The following is a 21,324-nucleotide window of genomic DNA, read 5'->3' as shown; positions in this document are numbered from 1 at the left end:
GAAATGAATAAAAAGCTCCTTAAAGCCTGGGTGAGAGCTGACCCTGTGTATATAATCACTAATCTCATTACCAGCATAAGCAGGTGAAAAATTACAAAGATGAATGTGCATGACTTATAATCAACCTTTGAGAAAAAGAAAATGTTGCTTTTGGCACCAGGAGGGAGCTGCTCTTTTCCTTCCCTACAAGTCACAACTCTGGAAAGAGGAAATGCTCCCAGGGAGGAGCAATGAGAAATGGGCCTGCCCACAGCCACGCTGAGCTCACTGCTCTCCCCACCTGGCGTCCAGCGCCCTCCACCCGGCCCCAGACAGATGGGCGGATGGGCGGATGGGGGGCGTCACACCCTTGACCTCTCCCTCTCTCTGTGAGAAAGCCAGGCATCTTCCATCCAGCCTGCCCTGGTCCCACCCGCAGGAGGGTTTTTGGCTGATCTCCTCTCACCCCTGCTCAAAATCCTGAATGGTTCCCTATCATTGAGAATCCAGAAAAAGTTATGGGTACTACACCCCCCTCTACCAGAAAAGTGAAAATTCGAACAAAGCCTGGTAGTGGACATGGGGTGGTTTCTGACCATCCCATTACATATTTACTCGCCTTCCAAGAGCAGCCTGGGGGCTTCATTCTGGGGTCCACACCACCCCACCATTCCCCCACCATCAGTGTTTCCTATTCCTGTCACAACAATGCCAAATTCAGACTTGGACACCAGGCTAACGTGAGCTCAAGAAACCCAATTCAGGTGAGATTTGGGGCAAATGGCCTCTCTCTTTCCCACTGTATTAGACATGAAGTGATTTCATGTCAAGAATCCCTGAAGCCATCTTGTTCTCAGGTGGAGACCGTCTGAGGCTGGAGCCAACTCAAAAACAAGAAAAGCCCACGAGGTGGAAAAAACAGAAACACAGCGATAGCTGCTGAGCCCTTGGATCCAGCCACGCCGAATTGAAAAACTGAATTTTGCAATGACATGAACCCACAGTGTGTTAAGCTAACCTGGACCAGGTTTTCTATCATTTGCAATTGAGAGTCTTAACAGAGATATGGGCATACACCAAAAACTGTTGTGTATCATTTTAGGGGTCTCACAGACTCGCTGGAGCTCACTCACCTACCCTGATTGAAGACCCCTAGCTCAGGTACATAGTGAAAACTCCTAAGAGTGACATTCAAAGTCCATCACCACCTAGCCCCCACCTATCTTCCAGTTCTCTCTGCTGCCTTCCATTCACCCAATTCCTGATAAACTGGAAGACTCCCAACCCCTCATCTTTGCTCATATCGCTCTCCCAAACCAGAGTGTCCTCCCTTCTGAATCTCTGAAGACCCAAATCCCAGCTCCTACTTTAAGGCTAAGCTCCAAGGGTAGGTGGATGGACAAGTGGATGGATGGATGAATAGATGGATGGATGGATGGATGGATGGATGGATGGATGGATTTGGTGGTTGATGAGCAGGTAGCAGGTGGAAGATGGATGGATGAGAAGGTGGATTAGTGAATGAGTAAGTGAACTTGTATATAGATGGATAATTGATGAAGATATGGATGGGGTAATAGACAGATGGTGAACAAATCATAGATAAATGGGTGGGTGAATAGATGGCAGAGAGAGGATAGATGGATGGCAAAGTGGGTCCGTGGATAAATGAGTAACCAGCATGTGGATAAATGTCTGATGGATGGGCAGACCAGTGAACAGATGGGTGAAGAGGTAGAGGATGGATGAATGGGAAGGTGGGTTAATGGGTGGGTATATCAGTATAGGAATGAATGGCTGACGGACAGCTCAATGACTAGGCAGGCAATGGATCAATGGACAAATGGATGCATGCATGGCAGGTGGGTACACAGGTAGGTGGGTAGCAGATGGGCAGGTAGAGCTAGGAAAGTTCTCTTGATGCTCAATCAGGGCTCTTCCTAGACCCCCTGGAAAACCCTAGAATAAGGTTGAAGGCTCTCCTATAGGCCAGCATCTCAGATAATTCTTGGCCATGTTGAATAGCTTGGAAGCATGGCCCTAGAGTCACACTGGCCTACATTCAAAGCCCAGCTAAGCTGACACCCACTATTTGACCACAGACCAGAGACTGGCTCTCTGAGCCTCATTTTCCCCATCTGTTAAATGAGAAGCATCATGTTCTCCTCACAAGGTGCTGTGGGATGAGATAAAGAATTATCTGCAGAGGCTAGCCCAAGACATGGTACAGTCAGAGCTGACAATGATTTCCATCCTATTAAAAAAAAAAAAAAAAATTGTTCCAGGGCCTAGAAAAAGAAAAGGGGCAGCCTCCTCTCATTTTGTAAGGTGAGGAAAATCCTGATACCAAAAGCAGACGGGGATACTATAAGCAGAGAGAAGGATAGGCCAGTTTCACTTATGAATCTAGCTGCCAAGTCCTAAATAAAATACCAGAAAATTGAATCCCGCCACCTATTATGGGGATAATAATATATTGTGCCCAAACAGCATTACCTCAGGAATGCAAGGGTAGTTCAATACTAAAAAAATCAATGCAATTCACCAAAAGAAAAATTTGCCGGGGTCATCTTACTAGATGCTGGAAAAAAGCATTCAATAAAATTTGACGTTCTGTGATTAAAAGCTCAGAGAAAATTCAGCTCCTCCAGGTAAAGAGGACTCCCTGCCAGGTTCCTATGGAAATGGATTCGCCCATCTCCCCTCCCAGAAAATAAACTAGCCTTGGGGGAATGTAATGCCTGGGAGGTAGGATTTTCGGCTTCACGGCAGGCCAGTGGAAGATAAACTCTGGGGTCCACCCCTCCTCCAGAGCCTCCCAAACCTTGGTGAGGCCCTAATCACACCTTCTCCAGCCCTGGAGTTGAGTCCGGGGTTCCATCTGTGCTGAGAAACCCAGCAGAGACTGAGCTGCTCCAGGGAGGTGCCAGGAGTTCCCTGAGAGGGTTCTGGACCCGGTTCTCACCCAATCTCCGGGCTCAAGCAGGCATTCTCTTGCTTTTTTCCTTCTTTTGATAGAAAAGGTGCTTTCAAGGGAAGCCTAAAGACCAAGAGCCCCTTCCATGAGAGATGCATAGACATGAGGGTGAGAAAGGGTTCATGGGAACGGGAGTTGGGGTGTATGTGTGCGACTGTGTGCACACTCACTTGAGGGAGAGTGAACACATCCATGTATATGTGAGTGGTTGTGGAGTGGGTGGGTGTGCAAATTTAAGTGTGTACGATTATGTGTGAGAAAGTGTGAATGTGCGTGCATGCACACACACACATGCTGGGCCATCCTCCCCTGGTGGATCCCACCCCTCCTCCAGGCCCAGCCAGTGGGTCACTGCTCTCCAAGCCTCCTGACCATTCCCCTCTCTCTACCTGCATTCCTTCCCCTCTGCCCTGAACACGCTTTCTCCCCAATGCCCCCATGACTGGCCCCCTGCTTCCTGCCATGTCCCTGGCCCCACCTTGCTCAGAGCTCCAACAGAGCCCATCCAGTCCTGCACCACTTCCCCAGCCTGCGTAGACAGCCCTGGGACATCACCACACTCGGGGCACAGTCAGTGCCCTGGCTCATTCTGCCATCACCCACATTTCCAAGATCCCATCCCCTGCCTAGTCAGATAGGATGCTCATCAGGGGCCGGGACTGGCACGGTCCTTCCCCACACTTAAGAGCTGACATCTTATGCTGATGTGTCCGCCTGCTTGTCTCCCCAGCTGCACTGTGGTTCTGAGGCAGAGACCCTGCCCTCCTGCTCGGCCTTCACCTGGGGTCTGGGCCGCAGCAGGCATTCAAAATGCTTTGGGTGGGTGGTGGATGAATTAATTAGTGTGCATGGCCCCAGCAAGGCCTGACACAGGACATCAGATGAATATAAATGTAAGTGTCACCAACACTCATCCCAGAAGGGCTTTCGAGATTGGCAAAAGCTTGCCCGAGGTCACCTGGCAGGTCACCACCTAAGCTGGGGGCCCCATGCCCACAGGCGCACAGGAGCATTTTCTCACGTGTCACCTTTTAGCCTCACGGCGCCACAAGGGCCAAAGGTGGAGTGGAAAGGGACAGGCAGAAAGAGATGAGACAGAAAAGCCGACAGAGAGAATCAGAGACCAAAAGCCAAGCAAACAGACAAGACAGGGACAGACAGGAGGTGGAGGTGAGGAAGACGAGCGGGCAGGGCTGGCCCGCAGCAGGCCCGGGCTCCCTCAGCCACAGCAGCATCCGGAAGGAGGCGCCAGCCAGCGAAACGCTGCCACTCCCTCGGGCCTTTGCCGTGCCAGCGCCCCTATTCATTTGTAAGGCCCTGAAATTTAGGAATCTCTTGGGGGCTGCCAGGTGGGCGGCCAGTGTGCAGCAAGCAGCGGGGTCTGGCCTAGGCTGTGGCATCACCGTCGGGGGCCCTCCCAGGCCATGAGCCGCCCCTGCCGGAGCAGAGACAAACAGCAAGCAGGACCAAGCTCTGGACTCCCCGGGCTGCTGGGCCACTCCAGCATGGGACAGTCTGAGAAGGCATGTTCCATTTGTACAGGGGCCCAGTCAAAGCAGCCTCCCTGCAATACCCAGGGGGGACTCAAGGAGATGATGTAGAGACCCTAGCATTGTGTCTGGCAAACAATGAGCACTCAATACATGTTCAACATTTTAAAAAATTACTGTCCCCAGCTACTCTAACTCTTTCACACTCCTCAACTCCGCCCATTCCTTGATTCCTTCTGCCAGGCCCATCCCTCTTCCCCTTAGCAAACTCCTATTCATCCCTAAAGGCCCAGCTCAATATCCCCTCCTCTGAGAAACTTTCCTCAGAGTTCACAGCTGCCTCTCTTGACCTCCCTGCACTCTGTACACGGAGTCCCTGAATCTGCACAGGGTTCGCAGGCAAGAAGGATGTAAAAACAAGAGGGTTAGACCAAACCCTCAGAGAGTAACAGACTCTGCCCACATCCTCGCCACTTGGGGTAAGTGTGGTTGGGTTGGAGGTCAAGACCCCACAGCCCCCACCCCTTCTCTCAACTCCCTAACTCTGGACTACCCCAGATCGTGAAGAGCCGCTGTTACTCAACCTGGAACATCCTCACATTCCTTTTGGGATGGGTCCACCATGTGACGCAGGAACAGGGAAGAAACTGCAGGCCGGTGATATAGAGCAACCCAGTGATGCTGTGGGGATCTCCACCTCCTTCTCCTGGCAAGAGAACCCCAATCTTCCTCTGGGGAGCCACCCTCTCTCAGACTACATGGACCGCAGGATGGCTATCCCCCATCCACAGTGACTGCCACACGGGCCCACGCTGAAGCTTCTGAGCTCAAGGAGTGCGCCAGAGCTGCCAGGCCACCTGAACACCGCCTGAGAATAACACGACACGGAAAATGAAGACACAGTCCCAAGGGCATCTCTAGAGCCCCTGGATACAGCCAAGCCTGAAACTTCACCCTGTACTTTTTTGTTCCGTGACTTTTTTGCTGAAGTTACACCTTCTTTCACCTATGATCAAAATAATCCTGACACTTGTGATGAAAGTAAGAGCAGCAACCGTGTTGTGTCAGTTGCTGACTCAACTCCAAGAATGTTGGTCTCTGGAGTCTGTAAACTCGGTCCCGGCAGCGTCACCTCCTGCAGCACTAGCCTGCTTCACGCAGGGCCCATTTTCAGGGACCAGCTGGAGACAGCCCACAGAGCCCTGTCACTATCACAACCCCGCCCCCGGCCACAGCCCATTGGCCCACGCTGGGCCAATCAGAGCTCTTCCCCAGGATCCTGACCTGGACCTAAAAGAACATACAGAGCATCTCTGGGGGAAGAGACTGCGAGCCAGGAGGCCTCCAAGCTGAGGGCAGGCACATTTAAGTCATTTTGAGAAAATTGCAGCGCTCACAGAGAAAAGCAGAGACAAAATAAAGATGAGGTGTGAGGCAGCCTTGGCGGCATCAGAGACCCTCGCTGTAGCTTTCTCTGGGACCAGCGGGGCCTAGTCTCCCCTGACGATGCAGTGGAGCCCCCTGCTTCTCCTGAGTGGCCTCAAGCGAAGCCCACATGAAGGAGAAACCACCCACCCCTCGGACAGGCCCCATCCGAAGCCCAGAGCAGGGGAAATCATCATGGGTGGGCTACCATGCCCTATGCTGAGGCCCTACTATCCCCGTGAGACCCCTGAGGTCTGGAGCCAAGGGGGGGGGGTCACTGCTCCGACCCCACACACAGGAAGCCACAGCCATTCCAAGGGGCGTACCTGGCCCAGGCATGTCCTGCCTTGGGGTCAGCGGGGCATTTCAGGCTCAGGCAACTGACATCACCATACCCTTTCTGTGGCCAGCGCTCCATTACATGAGTCTCTCTCACTCATCAGGGTGTAAGGTCAGCCATTCAGTTCAAGAAAACAAGTTACGAGGGGTGACGGAAGTAGGAGCACTAGGGCAAACTTTTCCTCATGCTGGGGCACGTGGCTAATTAAGGGCCCGACCGGCCATTATCATGACTGTGATTGGTATTACCCATGAGACGAATCATTAGTGATCTCGGCTCACCGTACTTCATAGCTTAAAAGGCACTTTCCCATCTAGACAGGCCTAGATTCCCCATGTCATCTGGTGACTGGGCCCAGCCTCACTTCGCCAGGTACCAATCAACTTCTTTCCTCAGCACTGGAGCCCTGGTCCTAAGCCCCCAGCCCACGACCCCCTGGCATGGACCCCAGGCCACTGGACGCCTCAGAGAATGTCCCAAACCCCCGGCCTGAGAACCAGGGACTTGGCTTCAGAGCAGACATCCCTGCTGGAGGGGCTACAGCCTCCTGTTATAGCCCTGGCCAACAGGAAACATGCCAATGAGGGCCCAAAAATGTGGAAAGGGGGTTCCCAAGAAGATGGGAAGTGTGGGATGACCAGCCAGAAGGGTCTACCCACGTGGAGTTAGAGAGGACCATGCAGGGTGAGCTCAGATCTCAGGAACAAGGCAAAAGCAACAGAGGCCCGTGGGGAGTAATTATCCCCCTCCTAGTCTCCTTCCACCACTCAGGATCACAGAGAACTCTCTGTGGAACACTGGTGTGCCTTGCACATCTCTCTGCCACTTGCCAACCTTTGTAGCAAAGAGAGGGCAAGTCGCATTGCTCAAGGCTGAGCCAGGTAACAGAAGTCACAAGGGTTCAAAGCCCCACTTGGCCATTGTTAATCTTTATTTTCATGGGTATTGCTGATTTAGAGCAAGTCTGATTTTTGTCTACAGCTGTGACAGAAGGTCTCCTTTTAAATAAGTACAAGTAAAACAGGGAAGGGTTTTTTTTTTAAATATACTATGTATAACGTAAAGGCACGGGAGGTCGGGAGGTCTGGCGGAAAATGTGATGGTGTTACGCTAATCATTACTTTATCAGAAGAGGAAGCTGATACCCACTGGCTTTTTCCCCAAGAAAGGAGACAAGGCCCCCTATGGGGCCTGCCTTCATCAGCCCCATAATCAGGGACCAGCAGCCAGAGACCCTGAGGTGCCTATGGTCAGACAACATTTGAATTATTCTGCTCTGAGGACATGCCAGGGGACCAGATAAAGAACACTGAGATGCTCAACCAGCACCAAACCACCATGATGACGGCTAATCTCTCAGCTCCCGAGGACCAGGGGGCTGACATGGAAACCAAAGGGAAGAGCTGTGGCCTTGAGTCTGTGTGTGTGTGTGTACTTGTGTGTGCACGCACATGCCTGTGAGTGCTGGGTGTCAAGGAGGGCACAGTGCGGTCGCCTTTGAGGGGCTGGTATGTGTCAAGACCACCTGAGCTGGCCCTGATCCACAGAGGTCCTGCCCACTCTGCCTGTCCCACTCATTCCCCAGCAGGCTGCACTCTCCTGCTCATAACTCTTCCCTGGCTCCCTCTGGCTCAGACAACAGGCCGCAGACTCACTGGGGGCTGGGGTGGTGTTCTCTGGGATCCTGAGAGTTCTCTACCAGAATGTTTTTAATGTTGTGCTCCTGTTGTGAGGAGTCATGGAGAAGAACCGAATTTTCTGGATCACTTAATGCTCACTTAGTGACCAAAGACACAGCTGGGAATTCAGGGCTAGGATGGGAGACCCAGGCTGAGGAAAGAAGAACTCTGGGAGACTTATCAAGAACTGGTGTGTCCTGGGGCACCTGGGTGACTCAGTCAGTTGGGCGTCTGCCTTCAGCTCGGGTCATGATCCTGGGGTCCTGGGATCAGGTCCTCCATCAGGCTCCCTGCTCAGTGCGGAGCCTGCTTCTCCCTCTGCCTGCCACTCCCCCTGCTTATGCGCGCTCTCTCTCTCTCTCTGCTCTCTCTCTCAAGTAAATAAATAAATAATCTAAAAAAAAAAAAGAACTGGTGTGTCCTGACCACAAGGCCAAGATCTGGCCCCTACACAGACGATGGCATCTCAATGATGAGAGAGAGAACAGAGAAGGAGGACAGGAGAGCGGGGTCATGACGCTCAAAGAACCTAGCTAGCATGTGTTCGCAAAGCACTGTGTAGCTGCCAAAAGCTGCGCTTGGGGCTCCCCGGCAGTCTGCACACCAACCCTACCGGGCAGGCCACTACCACCAGGCCCACTTTACAAATGGAGAAGCTGAGGCTGGGACACAAAGCCCTCATCATCCAGGCTCACAGGACTCAGGCCAGGCAGGCGTGCCAGCGCCCTCCAGGCTTCCCTGGCCTGGCCGGGTCCTCACCCTACTGGCACTCCGCAGGCCAGGCCCTCTTCCCACATGTCCGGCCATTCCTGGCCATCAAACAGTAGCAGAGCCAGGAGGGCCGTCCCCAGGTTGCAATGAGGAAATTGAAAGATTGAAGCCCTAGCAGCTCAAGGCCTGCCTGCAGCCAAAAAGGCCTCCAGTGGCCAGAGGTGGCCACCCCACTCCCCTGGAACATGATGCTCGCTGCCCCCCACGCTCTTGGCCAGGCCAAGTCTCCCAGCCCGGGGCAAGCAGGCGGCACCACTTCCTCATCAACACTGTGACCCGGGCGGGGTCACTCTGGCCTACAATGCAGCATCCCCCCCACCAGAAAAGCTAGCTTCCCCACCCTCGAGGAAGGAAATAACCTTTCCCCAAACCAGCACTTTCTTTGTAACAATCTCCATATATGAGAAGACAGAGGCATTTTTGCAATGCTTCCAAGTTCCAATAAACGTGAGGACAATGGTGCAAAATGACGCAGGGCTTGACCTGAGAGGGGCCCTGGGAAGGGACCAGAGCAGCGGAGGGGAATTAGTGTGTGCGTGCGTGCCAGTGGGGCCCGTAATCAAGGGGCAGCCCATCCGGAGCAGGACCTGGGAGTGGACAGACCTGGCTACCGCTCCGGTTCTTCCTTCGAGCTTGTCGTGTGACCCCAGGCAGGCAAGCCCCTCTCGGAGCCTCAGTGTCCCTGCCCTGTCACTCTCACCAGCCTCCCACCTATCATCTCGCCCCTCCAGCCCCACCCTCATGCCGGGACTCCCAGAGGGACCCTCTAACCCTCTGGCCATGTTCATCCTCTTCTAAGAAATGCCCCATGACGGCCCATCTCCGGTTCACGGACCAGGATTTGAGGTGCTCCATTGTCAGGGTTCAGTCCACCAGCATACGCTTACTTCCCACCTCTCCTCCAAACCACCTCTCCAAGAGAAACTGGGTTTTCTCCTGTTCTTGTGTCTCCCTCACCTTTTTACCTTCATATCACAGTGCCTGTATCACCTCCTCCAGGAAGCCCTCCTTGACCACCTCCAGACTCGGCTAGATTCTTCCCTGGCTATCATGACCTCTGCTCTCCTTCAGGACAGCCCTGACCGAAGCAGGTCAGAACTGCCTATGTGCATCCCTGGGGCCCTCAAGTTGGCATGGGAGAGACAACAGGCCATCCCACACCAGAGGCTACTGTGAGCACCCAAATCCTTGGGTACACATCCCTGGCATGGACGTCCAGGGAGCCACTGTCCGGGAACCCTGACTCCACAAGCCTCTCCCTGGCTGTTCCCAGCAATGCTCAGCCATGGTTCCTAACCCTCCCAGAGGAAGTTCACAACTCCACTACTCCCCTCTGCCTCATAATGCCCAGTTCCAGGCCCCAGCGGCTCTCCCCCAGCAGCTCAGGTGTGGGGGGACTTGAAAATCTCAATCAGAGCTGGCCCCTCCCTGAACTGAATCTGTATAGCACCCAGAATAAAAATGAAAGCCCTCCTGTGGCCCCCAGATGTGGCCCACCCTCCAATGGCCCTCCTTGCTCATGGGGGTCCTGATTTCTAGCTGCTCCAGGTCGTTTGCACCTGCCGTGACCCCTGCCTGAACAGCCCTACTCCACCCAGGTGTCTGTTCCACTGACACCTCCACTTAGGTGCTCAACCTAAAACATCCCCACCCAACCCCCAGTCGCGGACCAGCTTCGCCATCTCTTCATTGCACCCACAGCCAGCACAGCACATCACAGTGAGCACCCACAGGTCTCCTGTCTGTGTCTCCTGCCAGAAAGCGGGCTCTGTGGGGGCAGAGGATGTTGTCTTGGTCACTGTCTTATGCCCAGCACTCAGAACAGTGTCCAGGACCCAGCAGATGCTCAATAAATAGCTGCTGAATGAAGGAACGAGTGATCTCATTTCCTCCTTCCGTTAACCCTAACAGAGATAGAACACCCATTTTACAGATAAAGAAACTGAGGCTCAGAGGGGTAAGTCACTGGCCTGATGGGAGCACAGCCTGCGAGTGGCAGAGCTGGGAATCAGAACCTTATCAGATGCCAAAGCAGGGATTTCCTGCTCCCGACTGGCCCCGGCTCCGGACCTGCAGCTAGTCTCCCAACCAGCTGGGAGGGCTGACTGGGGAAACAGCCTCAGGACAGAATTGTAAGTGCTGTGGTGCCCACGCCAGAAAGAGCCGGCAGTCGAATCACCAGAAGGAAATACACCCACAGGAAAAGGGGGAGAGAAATGGGGAGAGAGAGAAAGGGTGGGTTTTTTCTTTTGTCCATTTGCCAAACTTTGCAAAAAGTGACTTTGTTACCATCTAATTTAATCACAGTGGAAACTTTAGTGTACCATGCCAGGAAGAAGTCAGTCTGTTCAACAACAAGGTCAGTGAAGCAGGGAATTTAAAAACCATCCTTAAACACTTCCACTTAAAACTCACAAACGAACAGTCACCCACCAACTGCCCAACTGCTTTTTAATTTAATGTTTTGAACAGGCAATGCAGTCACATGGTTCAAAAAGCTGCAAATATAAAAAAGGCACAGAGTGGGACATGTCACCTCACCCTTGCACCCTTGGCCCCCACCTGCCCACCCCAGCCCACCCCCAGGTGACCACAGGTAAGCACTGAAACTTGTTCCTCCTGTTTCCTCCCAGGCCTTGTTTATGCTCACACAAGCCAACGGGAAGTTGGATTTCTTATTGGACACAAAAGGTGGCACGGTTTACAAGCCATTCGGCACCTTGTTTTCTTCTCTTCATAGAGCTTGAAAGACCCTTCCACAGAGAACGTCCTCTTTTTACAGCTACATAATATTCCACGATGAGGCCATGCCAACATCTGTCACCCTGGGTCTCAAATGTCTGCCCACAGTCCTGTCTCCGCCCTCTGCCTGTAGCTTCTCAAGGGTGAGAACAGCACCCCAGCATGGGGCCTGGCACAAGCCTCCTGATCTTACTCGAGAGGGTGTCTTAAAACAGAAATCTGATCTCCTTGCTCCTTCCATCAAAACTTTTCAGTAGCTTTCAAACTCTCTGCGCTGCCCCTCCACTTCCTCGGGACCCTCTCTCCCCTCCCTGACTCACTCCAGCTTCCTCCTTTTCCATTCCTCACACACACCAAGCAGGGTCCCACCTCAGGCCCTTTGCACTAGCTGTGCCCCCTGCTTGGCATTCTCCCTCACCACTCTGGTCTCAGCTCAGAAATCCCCTCCTCAAAGGACCCTCTCTGCCACCCTGGATTTGGTTGTCTTGCTGACTTAAACTCCTTTACAGCATCTGAAATAAACGCAATTCATTTCTTTGTCACCTGAATCACCCCATCTCACCCCTCTAACCAGAATATAGACTGCATGGGAGCAAAGACAGTGTCTGCGTTGCCCACCCTGAGTCCTTTCCTGGACGGTGCCTCACCTAGGATGTGATTCCCACACTCAGCCCAGGAGAGCCAAGCTCCTGCAGCAGCTCCCGCCTGATAGAATTATTCCTGCCAGCCCTCACAGAGCTCATGGGACTGTGGGAGCACAGCACTCAGAATCCTGTCGCGAGCTGGAACTGCACCCCAGGCCAAGGCCTTCAGCTGGGGGAGGCCCCTCAGAGCTCAGGAAGCGGGGGAATGGGGCTATACCCACTGCCTCCGGACAGCAGCCCCCAGGATTCCATCCTCCCCTCCCCACTTCAGGACCATGAGCCCTGGAAAGCTCAAGAACACAGTATCCACTTTACAGAAGGGAAGACTAAGGCCCAGAGAAGGGATGGACAGGCCCTCTGCACCACCTTGCACAGCCCAGCACCTTCCTCCCCAGCAGGAAAGAAAACCCCCAGGAAGCACGAGGAAGAGGTCAGGGCTGCCCACCATCCCCCATCACTCTGGAAGGGCTGGGCCCTCATTCAGTCAGTCAACAAACTTCCAGGAGGCTGCACATCCCGGGGGGTACTTCACTTACATTAGCTACATAAGTGTGCTCACGAGAGAGAGCAGAGTCACAGAAGCTGGGACTTAAAATAATGCAGCAACTGCCCCACCCCGTGCCACCCATGGAGAGGCCACCCAAAGGGAATGGGAGCTGGGAGACTGTTCTCCACTTGAGTCCCTCCTTGTAAGGCATCTTCGCCACCAAGGCTGACCAGGGGCTTATGGGGAAAATCCTCACACCCAGAGCCCCCAAATTCAAGGCCAACATGAAGCCTGATATCCAGCAAGGCACACTGTGATGCTCCTGAGGCCAGATAGACTCGAGACTCAGCAGTCTTTACCCTGGTGGTCACAGGGTCACAGTGAATATGACTGTCAAGACTAGAGGAGGAAACTGTGCTGAGCTTTCAGGTTGATGAAAAGGAACCTAGGGGTACCTTTTAATGGCTGGCTCAGCTGGTGGAGCGTGCAACTCCTGATCTCAGGGTTGTGAGTTCGAGCCCCCATGTTGAGTGTAGAGATTACTTAAAAATAAATAAAATCCTAGGGGCACCTGGGTGGCTCAGTCGTTAAGCATCTCCCTTCGGCTCACATCATGATCCCAGGGTCCTGGGATCGAGCCCCGCATCAGGCTCCCTGCTCAGCGGGAAGCCTGCTTCTCCCTCTCCCACTCCCCCTGCTTGTGTTCCCTCTCTCGCTGTGTCTCTCTCTGTCAAATAAATAAATAAAATCTTTTAAAAATAAATAAAAATAAATAAATAAAATTAAATTAAAAAAAAGGAACCTGGGTGGTCATTTAGGCTGCAAAAAATCTTCTTCACTTTAGGTCCTGAATTTAGCTCTACCCTGACCCCTGCAGAGAATGCAGCTTCACTTCCCTGGTCATTCCACAAGCATTTATTAAGTACCCACTGTATGTCAGGCGTGGACCTGGCTCAGGGAATTTGCCCAGGGCTGATGAGACCAAGTCCCTTCTCTCATGGATTCATTGGGCGGGGGGGCAAGGAGCTTGGCTTTAGAGTCAGAAAAATCTGGGTTGAAATTTCAGCTCTACCATTTGCTTGCTAGAAAACTCTTTCTGAGCCTCAGTCTCCCCATCTGTCAAATAAGGTAAGAATGTGATCTTGCAGAATCATTGACGGGATCTGGGAAGAAATGTGATGGTCAAGGCCTAGCTCTGAGATCACTGCCTTCCTCCCATGGGGCTCCCAGGCCACTGTCCCCCACAGCCCAGCAGAAAGCACCTTCCATCATCACAGAGATGCCTTGTGGTCCAGGCCCCTGGCATGCCCCTCAAGTGCTCCGAAGAGGTACGAGGCTCACTCAAGTCTTTCCCAGTCATGGGTGAGGGGACTAGCCCAGGCCCCTTCGGAGTGGGCAATGCAGCAAAAACAGCAGGCACAGCGAACACAGAGGCTTATGCAGGCCAGGTAGGAGCTGAGTCCCTGGTGGGGACTATGGCCAAATGGTGCTCCTGTCCCATCCCCCAGGGGCAGCAGGCAGGCAGCACTAGCCAGTGGGCACCACAGGGGGAATGTGGACCCTGAGCTGCCAGACTTTGTGATTTTGCAGGTAAAAGATGGAAATCTGGACTTTTATGTGAAACCTGCCGATTTGCAAATGCCAGCAGCTAATTAAATATTTAAAAATAACAACAACATGGTAAGAGCCAAGCAAAACACACAGAGCCAGTCAAAGCCGGGGCTGGTAGGTTTGCACAGCCAGAGTCAGATTCTTTGATTTCACCCATCCCCTGCCCACTTCCCCCACCTCACAGCTCTGGATACAGGCGGGGAGGGCGGAAGTTGAGGGAGCAACTGTTACAGGTCCCTCCCTCCTCCTGGTGGGGATTTTCACCCTCATTTGCATGTGAGGAAGGTGATGCTCAGAGCCCCAGCCATTCAGCTACAAACACTAGCCAGGCGAGCTCTTAGGGGCTTGCTCTGGGAGGGGCCTAAACCAGTCCCCTTATTCAAGGGGCTCTACGGGATGACCAGTACCCAAATCTTTTTTTTTTTTTTTCTTTTTCTGGCCTGTCATAGTGACACCTGCTGGCTCACACCAGCTTTGGACCAGTCCAAGTGCACTCACCTTGTAACAGTGCTGGTCATCTGGCAGAGAAAGGACACCGCTGCTTGGGACATAGAGTGGGGGAAGGGGAGGGGATGCAGGAGTGAGGAGTGGGGATGTTGGCGGAGTCAGGCCCGGCCCTGAAGGCCCCTCCCTGTGCTCCCAGAGCCTCCCAGTCCTAAGGGTAAGAGAGCCTCGGCCCAGAGCCTTCCCCCCAGCCCTCCTCTGGCTCCCAGCAAGCTCAGGATAGCAGGGAGGGCTATGCCCATGGAGGTGGAGTGTCAGGGGTGCACGGGACTGAGGTTGGTGTATGTGACTCTGTGTGCAAGACTCAGTGTGTGGGGCACTGTTACTCCAGCTATGCGAGAGACACGTGTGTGACACATGTGAGACAGAGATGCATGTGTGATAGACACGTGTGGCAGACATGCATGCGTGTCAGAGAGGCACACGCGTGCAACACAGACACAAGTGTTTGAGAGAGGCGTGCCTGTCTGGGACACGCCTGTAGGTGAGGCACGTGTGTGCAAAAGGGACGTGTGTGGGAGACGAGTGTGGGAAGCCCAAGCATGTGTGTGAGAGATGGGGGGGTGCCCTGAGCATGGGACTTTGCAACTGGGGGGATGGGGGAATAGGGGGACGGGATGGCGGGTGCGCCCCGGCAGACGGTGCAGGAACTTCTTTCGGCTACTGGTGTGAGTGTGTGTGTGGCAGTGTGACGGGAGGGGGGAACTGAGGATGTGAGCTTGACGGTGGGGGTGGTGCCCGACGGAGGGAGCTGAGGGGCAGCGCGAGAGGGGGAGGGGGGCGTAGAGAAGGAGTGGAGCAAGGCTGGGGGGGGGGGCGGTGACCGGCTGGATGCAGCGGAGGGAAGGGGCGGCAGCACTGGGGGTGGGGGGCGCTCGACCTGGCGGGTTGGGGGAACCTGTCTGCGGACCCCGAGGGCCCCCGCTCCCCGTCGCCGGCCTCAGTGCCCGCATCCGTCCAATGGGACCTGGGCCGGGGGGGCGAGCCCGCGGCGGGGCGGGGGTGTGGGCACCCCGCGGCTCGGGGCGCGCATCCGCGGGGCCGCCGAACCGTCGGGGCGTCCGAGGGCCCCCAAGCCGAGCTCGGCGACGGCGGCCCGGGAGGGGCGCGGCGCGGGAGGGGAGATGGGGACCCCGCGCGGGAAGGGAGTCGGCGCGCACTCACCGCGGGGCGCTCCGCACGTCCGGCCGCCTGTCCGTCAGTCCGCCGGGCCGTCGCGCGTCGAGAGCCGCGAGCCCCGAGCCCCGGCTGTGCGCGGCGCGGGGCGGGGCGGAGGCGCGGAGGGGCGGCCCCAGCCCACCCCGGGCCCCCTCCCCTGCCTCCGCCTCCGGGGCGGGGTCTCGCCGCGGGCCGGGGACGGCTCTCGCTGCAAGCCGAGCTGTGCGAACCGACGCCCAGTGCGTCCGCTGCGGAGCCCCGAGCACCCCACCCGTCCAGCGCCCCTCGTGCCCCGCCCAGTCTAAACTCAGTTCCAGGTCCCGCGCGGCTGCCTTCAGCCTCAGGGCCTGTGAGCCCGCCACCTCGGCCAGCCTGGGCCTCAGTGCCCCACCTGGAAAATGGGCTCAACAACCCTGGGCACGTTGGGAGGGCCTGAGGGGTCTGCGTACCACACTACCAAGGGACAGGCGGTGTGACCGGATCAGAGGGCAGGCCTCTCCATCCCCCTTGCTTCTTGCCTGGGGGGCTCCCCCATCCCACCTGACCTGCTGGCGCCCCACAGGGCTACTACAGGTCCCTGGGCAGATGGTTCCTAGCCCCCGGCTTTGGGGCAATCTAAGTTTGTCCTTTTCCTCAGCTCATACAGCTAGCTGCCTGTGACCCCTATATGACCTCAGCCAAAACCCTTGAACTCTGTGAGTCCAGCTTCCTCATTTTTGAATGGGTTAACCCCAACCGGTGATGGGGAGCCAAGGAGAACCCGGTGTCATACCCACCGCACAGGCGCCAACAGGTGGTGAACACTCTGCCAAATGTAAACTGAACCATTAATTACTGCGACTGTCATCCCCACAGTTGAGGCAGAATGGGGTATCCCATGGTCTGACTAGGAGCCTATGACTAGTAAGAGGCCCTTCTCGGAGCAGGCAGTTGGCAAGGGGCTACCTCCCAGGTCCTGGCCCAGGGCTCAAAAGCCCATCCCTGAAACACACAAGCACACTCCGGCATTGCCAGCCCAGGGCAAACCTTTAGCCCCGGGGCAGCCCAGGGAAAGGGGGACTGGCCCTCAATCCAGGGGCCCTGCAGGCCTGGACCCTAGTACAGGGACCCCAAGCCCCCAGTCACCTCCCCACCACTATCTTAGCATCCCAAAGGCCAGTCAGCCCCTGAGAAAGTCACAGTCTGGGAATTCTGTCCTTCCCTCTCTGTCTGTCTCTTTGCCATCTTCTGTCTCTCTGTTTCTCTTTTTATTGTGGTAAAAGTCACAATAGCATAAAGTTCACCATTTTAACCATTTTAAAGTGTCCACTTGAGTGGCATTTAGACCATTCACAACTTTCTCTCTTGTCCTCTCTTGGCCATGCCATCTTTGTCTGTATCTGTCTGTCTCTCTCTGTCTCTCTCTCCGTCTCTCTTAGTTGGAATCCGCCTCTATCTGTTATCTCTTGGTGTCTCATTCAGATGATCTGGTCTCTCTTTCTCAGGGTATCTCTCACTCTTCCCCCACTTTGTCTCTCCCTTTCTGTGTCTCTCTCTGTATCTCTAGCTCTGTTTTGTGGCCCATCTGTCTCTCTGTCTTATTCTGTCTTCCTCGGTCTCTGCATTTCCCTGTGACTCTATCCCTTGGGCTCTGTGTGTTTCTCAGTACCGGGGCCGCATCTCTAGGACCCGAAGCCTAGACCAGGACCTCCAGGACCATCTTCCACCCCTGCCCAGAGACATGGAGCTTAACACTTGCCACCTCACATCTGGGCAGCAGCCGTGGGCCCAGGCCATCCCCCACCCCCACCCAGAGGCCTCGCCATAGCCTAGGACAAGGATAAGGCAGCCAAGAGCAAAGGCAGAGAGAAGGGAAGCCACTTGCTCAAGGTCACACAGCTGGGAGGAGGTAAAGCCAGGAAGTGCCCAGGAGCTAAGATAGGACTGACCACAGAAGAGCCAGGAGGGGATGGAGGGCCAAAGCCTAGACTGAGAACCTAGGTCCAGGCTACCCCAGCTTTCTGTCTAACCCTGGGCTCCCTGGGCCCTATTCCCCACTGGAGCTTGTTTTTCTTCTTGCACACCCCCCAATCTTCATGACTGGCTCATCCTTGCACTGAGATATAGCTGAAATGTGACCCCCCCAGAGAAGCCCTCCCTAAGACCCCAGCGCAGGTAGCAACTTTCCCTCTCTTACTGTCTACCCTCTCTATTCTCCAGAGTCCTTGTCACCAGCTGACCTTTTTTCTTCATTTATAAATGACTGTAGGTAGTAGAGCCTGTGGTTAAGAACTCCCACCACTCACCAGCTGTGTGACTTTGGGCAAGTTACTTCACCTCTCTGGGCTTTGAATTCCTCAACTATAAAATGAGCATAATGACATCAGGGCCTATCTCATGGGGTTGTTGGGAAGATTAAGTGAATCAAAATATAAAAGTACTTTGAACAGGGCTTAGTGGGAGGGGAGTACTCGGTAAATGTCTGATGAGTGAGTGACAGATTGAATCCTTCCTTCTGTCAGCAATGGAGAAGCCCTGGGGTGTCGTAGGCACTGGGCCTTGCCTCCCTTGTGCCTAGGTAACCCACTGCCCCCCGATGAGGCTCTTGCCCCCCACCCCCCACAAGCCCCAAGCCAGGAGGAGAGATAGTGAGCCAAGATTCGGCCTCACCTTGAAGCCTGGGGGACCCCAAGGTCTGGCCAGTTTTCACAAAATTAAGTGGAGACACTTCGCCCGTCCCCTGTTATCTGAGCTGCAGATGTGGCCAAGGCGGCTGACTCCTCGGAGTCCTGCCAGGGCTGTTATCACAGACAGAGCGCACATCACCCACCAGGAATTTGGGGCCCGGGGCCTGGCCGAGACACGGTTGGAGGAAGTTCCAGGCCGATAAGGCACAGACAGTGCTCAGAGTGGGCAGCGGAGTTATTCCCATCAGTGACAATCTCACCAACCCCCGGGCACCAAGGCGCCAGGGCTGGTGAGCACGAAACACACCTGAACCGCCTGGCCAGCCGGGCTGGGGAGGAGGAGACTCGCCGGGTTTCCCGAGTCTGTGTCCTCCCTCGGGGGCCTCCGGAAGGTCATCGCACCTCTCCCGGCATCTGAGAAGTGGGAATAACAATAATAATAACACTCCCATATAACAATAGCGTAGGGTCTAGGAGCAGTGGCTCTGGAGCCAAATGGCCTTGATTTATTTATTTTTTTAAAAGATTTTATTTATTTATTTGAGAGAGAGAGAGCAAGAGCAGTGGGAGGGAGAAACAGACTCCCTGTTGAGCAGAGAGCCCGACACGGGGCTCCATCCCAGGACCCCGAGATCATGACCTGAGCCAAAGGCAGACACTTAACCAACTGAGCCGCCCAGGTGCCCCCAAATGGACTTGATTTAAAGCCACATTCTCCTGGGTGACATTCAGCAAGTGGCTTCAGCCCCCTGGCCTCAGTGGCCTCATCTATAAAACAATTCCTGCCTCACAGGATTGTTTTGAAGTTAAGATGCTTCGAGCAGAGTTCGGCATGAGATGAGCCCTCAATTAAATGTTTGTTGTTGTTGATTGCACACAGTCTAAACTAAAGTGAGCCCGCAGCAGTGCCCCAAATCTTCCCGCCCTCCTGGGTGCAAACAGCATGGGGCTGCCCTCTCCGTGAATGATGGGCCCGGGACTCCCCACCAGGACTTCTCCTGCTGCTGCTTCTGAGGGCTGAGGTGACACGCCTTCCTCTGCACTGGGCCCACTTACTCATTGCACCTGCCTCCCTTTCAGCATCCTCTGCAGCCACCGTGACTGGCCACAAAGACAGCTAGGAAAGTGGGCGTCTGGGCCCAGCCAGACTGCCAAAAGGGAGAATTCCACAAATACAGAAAAGAGATTCGAAGATGATGGGTAGTGATTTTCAGACAGAGGCTCTCCTCACCCGGGGGAGGCTCCAGCTGCCATCCTGCTGTCCAATGAAGATCCAGGGCAGCAGCGCCCAGACTCGACCTTTAGAACATAACAGTCCTCGGGGCGCCTGGCTGGCTCAGTCGGAGGAACGGGCGACTCTTGATCGTGGGGTCATTAGTTCGAGCCCCACGTTGGGTGTAGAGATTACTTAAGTTAAACACACAAAAATAAAAAAACAAGGTAGTCCTTTAGAATCACCTAGGGACTTTTTTTGAAATACTGATGTCTACATTCTACTCCGGAATGATTAAATCTGAGTCTCCAGAGGATGCAGGGGGGACATCAGTATATTTTTCATCCCCAGTCGACTGGAAGGTGCCGCCAAGGACTTCCCTCTGTCTTTCTCCTTCCAGCTGTGCCCTGCTGAAGAAGACCAAGAAGAGACCAAGGAGATGTGCCCACCTGGAGCCCATCATGCTTCACGCCAGTCCTTGGAATTCCCCACTCGAGTGGCCCGGAGCCCCAGTGTTTGTGCTGGCTCCTTCCACTCATCCCTTCCCCCAGGAGTGGGCCACATCACCAGCAGACACACTCCAGGCCCAAGGGGTGGCCTAAAGCTGCTAGCAGGTGATGTGAATGGAGTGTGCAATCAGTGGGCACGCGATCATTCCTTGGAACCCAGGTCAGGCCCTGTCTGGTCTGCACCCCACCTGGTTCTCCATCCCTGTCTTTATTCTTCAACCAGCAAAAAGCTGATTATACACCAGGAATTTCCCCACCTCCTTGCTTTCCATCCACCATGAAAACTGCTCCATGTGGAGCACAAACTACTAGTCATGCCCCACTCTTCACGTAAGAAACATAACCATAGACTTTTTCTTTTTTTAAGATTTTTTATTTTTATTTATTTAACAGAGAGAGACAGAGAGAGAGGGAACACAAGCACGGGGAGTAGGAGAGGGAGAAGCAGGCTTCCTGCCGAGCAGAAAGCCCGATGTGGGGCTCGATCCCAGGACCTTGAGATCATGACCTGAGCCGAAGGCAGACGCTTAACGACTGAGCCACCCAGGTGCCCCAACCATAGACGTTTTACACAGACCCAGCCTCGTTGGCAGCCAGGTAGGAAGTGTGAGCCCATTGAATGGGAGCAGAAGTGGCGTGGCCTTCCCCCTTCCCTTTCCCCTTCCTGCTGGCTGAATGATGACCGGGTGGTGGACACCGAGCTCGAGCAGCCCCCTTGCACTCCAGGAAGGAGCCCCTGAGCAGCACGGAGGCGGCACCATACCTGGCCTGGATCATCCCATGAAAGAGAAATACACTCTCAAATGCCTAAGCCATAGTCTTTTAGGATCTCTCATTTACAGCAGCCTAACCTACACCTAACTAATAACTAGCATCCCACTTCAATAGCTGGTTCGAATGCTCTGTAAGCAAGTCGTAGACACGTTGTGTGCACCAGTCTTCCACAGGAGCTCATGGTCCGGAGCCCTCCGTGAACACCTGTGCCATCTGCATCCGTATCTGCAATTTGTACCAGCTACCAGCTACCAGCCTCCTGAGCCTCCTGAGCACAAGCCTCTTCTCTCCATTCTGAGTCCATGTGTTTTGTTCTGATGGAGCTGATCCTCCCTTCCTGGGGGGGGGCGGGGGC

General features: G+C 54.5%; 1 protein-coding gene across 3 annotated transcripts in view; it reads right to left on the bottom strand.

Moving 5' to 3' along the window:
• FBLN2 (fibulin 2) overlaps window positions 1–15,939 on the bottom strand; it is an 85,967-nt gene extending 70,028 nt beyond the window's left edge. For 2 of the 3 annotated variants that reach the window (XM_036113489.2, XM_078074651.1), the window contains exon 1: window positions 15,814–15,939. The gene's annotated coding sequence lies outside the window, so the exon portion shown is untranslated. Of the gene's footprint in view, window positions 1–14,643; window positions 14,660–15,813 lie in introns of those variants that run through there. The other variant, XM_078074648.1, reaches the window with a different exon arrangement.
• Between the last annotated feature and the right edge of the window lie 5,385 nt (window positions 15,940–21,324).

The sequence above is a fragment of the Halichoerus grypus genome, chromosome 1 (genome assembly GCF_964656455.1).
Source record: "Halichoerus grypus chromosome 1, mHalGry1.hap1.1, whole genome shotgun sequence".
Classification (NCBI taxonomy): Eukaryota; Metazoa; Chordata; class Mammalia; order Carnivora; family Phocidae; genus Halichoerus; species Halichoerus grypus.
Note: the sequence above shows the minus strand (reverse complement) of the source record. Positions and strands in the feature narration are given on the sequence as shown.